Here is a 10,077-nt window from a genome sequence, read left to right as displayed (position 1 = left end):
ATGCAGCGCAGGCGCGCACGCACACATACACTGACGACAATCCTCCACGAGCGAGCTCGGAAAGAAAAGATTCTGCTGTGGCCGGCTGTCATATCATTCCTCTGCAACAGAACTCGATGTTTTACGGCTCTTCTGGCCTGGGAATGGCTACTATATAGTGGGCTACTGCTAGATCTAACCGTTAGTGAGGATAAGGTAGGTGTTGATCGAGGATGGGTCGTCACAGAGCTCTGTTTACACTGTATTTTCACTGGAAGTATATACATGTACGTTTGTACAGTGTACCACTGCATAGGCCTAGTGTAAATACTGCGACCAGCAGCGGAGCAGCGCTACTACCCGAGGCGAGCCCGAGCGAGCGACCAATCTCCGCGAACGAACGGGAAGCGAAGCGTCCACCCACCGCGGGCCCACACAGTGCAGTACCGGTTTACTCAACTGTGTGTAACTCAATCAATCTGCTGGTTTCAACTCAACTGTGAGAATCTGACAGTGCTAGTGACAATCAGTTCGGGAAACCCACTCACAAGGGGGGCCCCTCCTTATAAGTAACCCGTCCCCCTTATAAGTAACCCCGTCCCCCTTATAAGTAACCCCCGGGGCACCCCTTATAAGGAGTCTCCACGCTTTTTTGCAATGCAACGCGAAAATGAAAGGACTGCGGCAATTCGCTTGATTATGTCCATAAAGCTTCACAAGTTTCCTAGTTACTCACGAAATTTGAGCAAAATCGGTTTGAGGCATCATATCTAAAATTATGGATTTAAATGCGATGTCCAACGACCCATGCGAATGCTGAAATGCGAGCGATTACTGGCGTGAGTGTCGCCAGGCGCGGCGGCGCGGCAATGCTTGAGTGCAGACGTGGCGACTGAGTACGGAGACTCTTATTTTCCAAAGCTAAAAAATATAGCTATAGCTATATTTTTTAGCATTCGCAAGGGTCGTTTGACATCGCATTTAAATCCATGATTTTAGATATGATGCCTCAAACCGATTTTGCTCAAATTTCGTGAGTAACTAGGAAACTTGTGACGTTTTATGGACATAATCAAGCGAATTGCCGCAGTCCTTTCATTTTCGCGTTGCATTGCAAAAAAGCGTGGAGACTCCTTATAAGGGGTGCCCCGGGGGTTACTTATAAGGGGGACGGGGTTACTTATAAGGGGGACGGGTTACTTATAAGGAGGGGCCCCCCTTGTGAGTGGGTTTCCCGAACTGCAATGCAATGGAGCGCTCCAGCCAAGCCCAGGTTCCACTGCAGTGAAAACATCACTGATGCTCAGTGATGATAATATTTTGAGGAGTGAGGTCGTAATCGCGTAATCAACTATTGAACTAAATTGTAATTAAGTCGAGAAGTTGGTACTATGGTAGGCCCGTAACGTTGGCGTAACGTTAGGTATAATCTAAATCATGCCATTCATGGACAAAATTGGTATATTCTGAATCTGGGGATAGGATGGATTATCTTTTAAAATTTACTTAAATTTACTTAGGGTCCTCCCATCTAAGTGAGTTGGCATTATCGTGATATAGTCCCCACCTAGATCCCCACCACAGTGCGCGTGCACCGGTGCGTTTAGGGTGTAGGGTTAGGTAGGGTTTTATTTAGTACGGACACCATCGGTGGGGACTATATCACGATTATTAATTGTTATTATTCCTTCCAGTCAGACGAGTTGTTAGAAGCCAAAATTATGATTACGTGTGCAAATATGCCCTCAATGGCAATGCGCGCTCCTCCCTGCCCTAATGCACTTGTCAATGTAATGACGCACCCCACTACCCCCGGACATGGGTGCGTCATGGTCATTTTTTGACTGACCACACGGGGTTTTTGATGGACACCACAGTCACTTTTTTGACGGACATAACGCTGCAAGTGACGAACACCACAGTCACTTTTTTGACGGACAACACGTTGAAAGTGACGCACACCTCGGTCACTTTTTTGACGGACATCCTCGGTACATTTGACGCACCCCAGTAAATACTGAAACGATTTTTGCATACGTTTTATTCAAGCAATTTCATTTTCTTTTGTTCGTACACATAATTTGTAAAAGTTTCGGCAAGTTTCCCTTACCATGTAAGCACCGTATTGTCATTCACCGTACATCACGCTGCTGCTACGATATTCCGTACAGTAGTATGTATTCTGTGCATGCAATCCATACATGACAATCACGATTGTGTGCAGAATGCGCTGTGTGTGCGCGGCCATTGCTAGTGCGGTGGATGCATACTGCTGCATGCAGCGCAGGTAGGTAAACTCTACACACCACGCCATGGCATTCATATTCCCGCTCGAGTACTGCGTAACTACAGCCTAGTCGCGGTACGTAGAGATTCGCACAGCTAACAGCGTCGCGCGCGCGTCTGGCCAGCTGGTCGGGCTATCCCGCGAGTTATATGGCATGCGGCAAGCAGTTCTTCTGCTGCCGTTTCGACAGGAAAGATTGAACTAAGTTGTTACATCGCTGAACAGTCCCTGGTTTGAGATTGAGTATGCATGATTTCATGGGTTTGTTGGAGGGAAAATGTAAGGAGAAAGGGAGGCTTTTAAATTCTTTGCTTGCCAGATTCTGGCAAGCATTTTCTCCTCTTATTCCAAAACGCTTCCCGACTTTGATTTTCACTTGCCGCGGGAAAGCGCTCACTGTAATTTCACTCGCGGTACGTGTATCCGGGACCTGTAGCGTGCAAAAATGCGTGCAGTTTTCCATAGCCAGGTAACGTACCATGACGCACCCCTCGGTTCAAAATAATGCGTGTTATTTTCCATAGCCAAGTGACGTACCATGACGCACCCCTCGGTCAAAATTTTGACCGACAATGATTTTTTTTTTTTTTTAACCTCTACAGAGGTACTTTATTCATTCATTTCCAAAGCTTTACATCAAACGATTTCTTTCTTTTTTTTAAACAATGAATGAGCACATACTCAAAAAGTACAGATTCTTCATTGGTTATCAAGTAAATGATTTCATCATGTTTGTTACAATCTCAGAAACATTATCTAACAATATTTCATTTCTAAAACTAATCCATATTTTCAAACTATTGTATAAATGCCCTTGAAATAAATGCATCATGTATTGTTTATAAATTGCATACTGCGCATATATCAATATCTTATTTATATTCGTTACATTTGGACCCTTTGATTCCACTCCAATAATCAATAATTTCTCGTTTAATAAGATTGTTTCTCTAAAAGCGAACTGAATAAAATCAGTAATCTTTTTCCAAAACATAAACACTTTAGGACACTCCAAAAGAACATGACTAAAGGTTTCTGTTTCAGAGCAAAATATACACAAATTATCACTTACAATTTTCCATTTGAAAAGATTATATCTATAAGGTAGAATACAATGTAATGTCTTGAAGTAGCATTGCTTAACTTTGTTGTTCCTTAGTTTCCGAAATGTTTGTTTCAGAACAGTATTCCAATCAAAATCAGTACTCAAATCAAATCTGTCTTTCCAATATAACAGTATAGTTAGATCACTTTTCTTACTCTCACATAAAAAACTATGAAATTGTTTCGACGATGTTCTAGATAATCTGATATATTCATTGTCCTTTATTGCATATAAATCAATATCGTAATCTTTGTGCGCGTTTTCACATTGATCTACTTCTAATATACGTTCCACCCATATCTTTGAAATTGCCTTTTTCAGTTTTGAATACTTAAAATCCACTAATAAATTATCACAATTGAGAGCACAACAAATTGACTCGCGAGATTTAAAACATCCATTTTCAACTACATCATTAAGTGTCAAGATACCTTTCTTGTACCATTCTTCAAAAAACAAGGTTTTTCCATTAAAGCATATATTACTGTTATACCACAATACTTCATCTAGTATGTTGCTCACATGAAGAAAATCAATATATCTTAATTCACACCACGAAAGTAAGCAATGAGTGTAGAAACGAGGTAGTTTATGCTTCTTGCATAGTGCTAACATATCTTTACATGAACAGTTCGTTTTCATTATCAGAGGACTTGGACCTATTTTCTCGACCCAAAATTTGAACATAAACTTCCATGGCGAGTCTGGATGACAATTTTGATAATTTGCGAACCACGACAAATACAAGGATTGAAATCGAGCATGTAAATCAAACATATTCAAACCGCCTTTTTCAATAGGATTTAATAAAATAGATCGCTTCACCTTTTCTCTCCTAGAATTCCAAAGGAAATTATAAATCAATTTATTCAATTCCATAATGAACTTCTCTGGAAATGGTAGTACTAAGGCTACATACACAAATTGTGAAATGATCAATGATTTGACAATTACCACTTTACCATACAATGTTAAATTTCTCATTTTCCAGAACTTTAAAATAGTTTTGACCTTTTCTAATTTTGAAAACCAATTCAATTGTTCAGATTCCTTTCTGTTCTTTGTTAAAAATACACCCAAATATTTCACAGGATCACTAGTCCAATTCAAATCATTTACACTATTTTCTTGAAATTTCATTGTTACTGCTTTTGTTTTCATGACATTCAAAACTGGTCCAGCAATTTGCCCAAAACGTTTAACTTCCCCGAGTGCTATATTAGCAGACTCTATCGAATTAACAAAAATAACAGTATCATCAGCCAGTTGTGAGATTTTAAATTCTTTTTGTTGAGCTGTGTTGCCGGAAATAACAGTGATACCCTGTATATGACTGTTCTGCTTAATTCTCAAGGCCATTACTTCGGCTACAAGTATAAATAATAAAGCGGAAAGTGGGCAGCCCTGCCTTATTCCCCGTTTTATTTCAAATTTCTCTGATACCCATCCACTATTTATAACACTCCCTTTAACGTCAAAATATAATGCTTTAATCCAGCCAATGAAATATTCTTTAAAATTCATTTTATGCAATAAATGAAAAATAAATTCGTGACGAACACAATCAAAGGCCTTTTGAAAATCGATGAATAACAAAATACCAGGTAAATCACAGTAATCACAATATTCAATAACGTCTTGAACTAAACGTAAATTGTGCATAGCCGAACGCCGTTTGATGTAACCTGTCTGATCAAAGGAGATCAACTTTTCTATTACTTTCTTCAATCTTTTGCACAATACCTTTGCTATAATCTTATAATCTATGTTTAATAAGGATATTGGTCTCCAATTATCCAAACATTGTTTGTCCCCCTTCTTATACAATAATGTCAAAATAGCCAGCTTCTGAGATTCGGATAATTCTTGTTTCCGAAAACCTTCATTTACACTTTCGGTTAATAAGGACTTGACATCCTCCCAAAAACACATATAAAACTCAGCTGACAGTCCATCACTACCTGGTGACTTATTATTTTTCATAGTTAAAAGGGCTTCGTGACATTCTTTTTCAGTAATGAGCCCTTCACATAACATTGCCTCTTCATCATTAAGAGCTGGAATTTCAGTTGAGTTTAGATACTCATCACATTCATCGACATCAAATTCTGACTTCTGTGAGTACAGCTCTTTATAATAACAAGATATTTCCTTGAGTATACTTTCTTGATTTGTAACACACTTTCCGTCTCTTTTTATACAGTCTATTTGTTTTTTCTGAGCATTCCTTTTTTCAACTTGAAAGAAATATTTAGTGGATTTTTCACCATTTTCCATCCATTGCTGTCTTGACCTTATAAACGCGCCTTTACATTTTTGTGTTAAGACATTATCATATCTCTTCTGAATTTCTGTTAATTTCCTTATATTTTCCTCAGACGGATTTTCATCAGTCTTCACAAAAAACTCTTCATATTCATTTTGTAAATTTCTCCACATTTCCTCTTTTTCTCTACATTTTTGTTTCGCATACTTAATCGTGTATTCTTTAATTCGTGTTTTGCACATATCCCATCTAACTTGTGCATTCATTTGAATATTTTCCAATCTAAATTTAGCAATTACACGCTTTACATTTTCTTTATAATCATCGTCTTTCAACAAGGAGTTGTTCATCTTCCATACTCCACTTCCTCTCTGATTATGCGAAGTTGTTATTCGTAAGGTGATGGCACAATGATCACACTTTACAACTGGCTTTATTTCTGTTACCTGAACAAAAGGTAAAAGAAAGTTTGATGTTAGCCAATAATCCAATCGCGAAAAAACATTCAGCGTTAATTGACGCCAAGTGTATTGCTTTCTGATTGGAAAAAAATGTCTCCATACATCTATCAGCTGAAATCGCTTAAGTAATTTCTGAAACCAATTCACTTGTTTATATGCATAGGATACGCCACGAGTATCAAGCGAAGGGTTTTGCACGCAATTCCAGTCCCCTCCTAGTATCATTAGGTCACTATTACGTTTCACCTTCTTTAACCATTTGAACAATTTTCTGTAAAACTGCTCTTTTTCGTTACGTTTGGTAGGTGCATAAACATTCACAATAAGATAAAAGAATTCACCACTGTACAGTCGTAATGCTACAACTCTTCCATCAAAATTAGTGTGGCATTCAAGTGGCTTAACAAATTCATTTTTACGAATAAAGATGGCTACACCTTTTGAGTGGTTTGAACCATGATTGAAATAGCAATGGTAACGGCCTTCTACTCTGATAACTGCTTCCAATTCCGGTGTTAGGAATGTTTCTTGTAGCATAACAACATCTGATTTTTGATGATTTATCCAGGAAAATATTTTCTTTCTTTTGCACTTATCTCTGATTCCCCGTACATTGAGAGATAAAAGAGATATGCTTTGAGTTTTTGAGCACGTCATATTATGTACTTCTTTCAACTTTCTTTTCGATTCATCATCACCACCGTGGGTTTCATTATCATCATTCATTTGTTTACTTGTTTGTTTTGTATGTTTTTCTATTTTCGTTGACTCCCTCTTTTCCCTCCGGATTTCTTGTCTTTTTTCACTTTTTTCTTTGACTTTGGAGATGTAGGTGTGGCAATTGGTTGATCGTCTTCAGTGCAGGTGTCATCGGAGGAGATGTTATTCGAGTCGTCGCTTGCTTGCTCTCTAGCGCTTTCTCGAGTGGCATCCGTACACTGAGGTGACGCTGTGTGTTTGGGACGCAAGAAGTAGGATATATCCTGCTGGTGTGGGGTCTTCGGGCGTACGCTGGAATCATCGCTTCGCTTGGCATTCAGCGTTGGGCCCGTCTGAACTTGTGAGTTGCTTTTGTTACCACATTCCTGGTTGTTTGTTTGTCTGGAAGAGGAGTCGCGAGCTGTCATCAGGGCATCGTTAATGACATCATTCCATTGTTGCGAAGCATGTGTGTCATTCGCGTCGGTTGCTGCCGCGGTTTGGTCATGTGACTTCGATGGATTCCTCACACTGTCACGTGAGCTGCGATCAGCTGGGAGGCTACGCGACGATGTACTGGGCGTGGCAGTGTTTGTGTTTTCCATGCAGCTTGTGCTTTTGTGGCCAGTTTTGTTGCAGATTTTGCATTTGATACTGTTCGAGCACTGTGACGAATGGTGACCCCTCTCTAAACATCTTGAACATGTTGTCACATGCTCAGGTTGACCATTATGAAACACACGAGCACGAAACAAATTTGCCACCATTAGGGACCGAGGGAGGGGCTGAGATGGCGGATCTATGTAGCACACTCTGTCCCCATTCAAACAGTCAATCAGTACACCATTCACTCTGAGTTTTTGCCGAATGATTTCACCTCTCACTTGACATTTCATTTTTTCTAGAGTAGATTTGATCAGTTCATCACCCACAGACAGAGGGACATCTTTGATCAACACACGTGTTAAGTGTTCATTTTCTGCTTTCGTGTACGGATTTGTGTCATAGACGGGAATTGTAGTACTTCTCAGTAGTAGGCCATTGGTAACAAGGCCTGCTCTAGCTTCATGACTGTTTACATAGACTCTCCATAGAGAACCGATGCGTTGTACACCGGTGACATACTGGCGGTCTACCGAACGAATCAACGCAAGGTACAATTCCTCACCTGTAAGGGTGTTGGTGGCGTCTCGCCGTGGGACATCTCTTGCCTGTATGAAGACTGGCTTCGGTCCCTTGGGTACATACGCTTCGGACGAAGGAGTAGCCATGTCAGAGTACATCTCAAAATATGACAAAATATCCACTGGTATTCATTCAAACAGGTGACTACTGTCCACATGTATCACACACGTTGAAACACTTCAATATTTAAAGTTCCGCTAAGAAAACGAATACAACTTTACTTGAATTATCTGGAGCTGCCCGGGTATACGTCGTAACGCTTTCACGGACATGCGCAGTAACCGACAATGATGGGATTTTGACGCACCCCTCAATCAAAAACTTGATGGACAAAGCTGGTAAAATGACGAACACCTGGGTCACAAATTTGACGGACCAAACGAGGAAATGACGCACCCATGTCCGGGGGTAGTGGGGTGAGTCATTACATTGACAAGTGCATAACCCTAACTACGACCAGCAGCCCCATACGCATAGCGTAATGGGGCTGCGCACTGTAACATTCAGGATCATGACAGACAGAATAGTATAGCGGACAAATATCAACTTAAAATCGAAAAATTTCTTCAATTTGAAGACTTGCCATACCAGTGAAGTTGAAATATTGACAACAGGGTTCGTGCAACGTTTAGGTCTGCCAATAGTCCCTTTCTGTTCGAATTGATGACTTAATATGACTCAATCCGGAGGAACCTGGGAGAGTCAAGAGCTACACTGAATTGACTGCCGGCGCATGCGCACACATTACATGCGTACACACCCAAATCCATTGAGTCTGTGTGCGCATGTGCTGGCCGTCAATTCAGTGTAGTTCTCCAAAGTTCTGGATCGAGTCACATTAAGTCATCAATTTGAACAAAAAGGGACGATTGGCAGAACTAAACGTTGCGCGAACCCTGTTGTCAATACTTCAACTTCACTGGTAAGTCTTCAAATTGAAGAAATTTTTCGATTTTAAGTTGATATTTGTCCGCTATACTACTCTGTCATGATCCTGAATGCTACAGTGCGCAGCCCCATTACGCTATGCGTATGGGGCTGCTGGTCGCAGTTACCCTAACCCCAGCAGTGACCCCAACACGTACTGGTTACAGCGCCCTGCGCCGGGGTTAGCTCCTCCCCACCTTCTGCAGTGGCAGATCCAGAGAGGAGCGCACAGTGTGCGCGCCCCCTCTTTATTTTTGGTCAAAACAAAAAGAAATAAAAAGAAAAAAATGGGGGGGGGGAATTGCGTGCGCCCCCCTTTAATTTTGCAAAGGCGCCTCCCCTTCACAGAATTCCTGGATCCGCCCCTGGTCTGTTGTATTACAACCAAGGAACTCAGTGTGCACTGTCTTTGCTTTGATTACAACCCTTCACCTACGCATGAGAAGGCCTCGACCTCTTTTTTGCTCACATATTAAAGAATGACAAAATTCCTCAACAAAGATCGCCTAGGGTTCTATGAATTAATAATTTTTTTTTGTCTGAATTCTATGGATTCCATGTCGCGGCATGACAACAAAATTCAACTGCTCCTCAATTACCGAAGATGATAAGCATCGTTGTGGCCGAGAAAAAAATGCTTTATAGCAGGAGCAGTTAATGACACTCTTTGATATCATTAAGTTTTCCATTAAAGATGGGCCATCCCTTTTGCATTCCTTCCCAAATAGCACAGAACATGATATATTCCACCAGAATGACAAGATTATTGTAAAGCTGTAGGCCTATAACATTTCTCTGATATTTGAAGGTCGTTAACCGTTAAAATTGAAATAATGCATCAAATGCGTCATGGCCCTAAAGTGCATATTTGCCCGATTAAATTCAATTCATATGACAATTGATAGTGCTCACTCCCAAACTACAGTACATCATGCATTGTAGGCCGACCTTATAGACATTTATTTGTTATCTTTCCATGCTTTCACGATCCTTAGAACTACCTTCACCATGGTAACATGCGTCTGTGTTTTTTGTCAGCTGGCGGATGCTAATTTGCCATTTGTTTCTTCAGTATTTAATACTGTCTAGGCCTACAAGGGATAATTGCCCTGGTTCAAAGGGTTGGAAAGATTTATTTTTCCTATGGAAAGCATCCTAATGTGATTGC

The sequence above is a fragment of the Diadema antillarum genome, unplaced genomic scaffold (genome assembly GCF_040938485.1).
Source record: "Diadema antillarum isolate AM-2024a unplaced genomic scaffold, OU_Dant_1.0 seq00000688_RagTag, whole genome shotgun sequence".
Taxonomy (NCBI): Eukaryota; Metazoa; Echinodermata; class Echinoidea; order Diadematoida; family Diadematidae; genus Diadema; species Diadema antillarum.
This window is presented reverse-complemented; position numbering follows the sequence as displayed.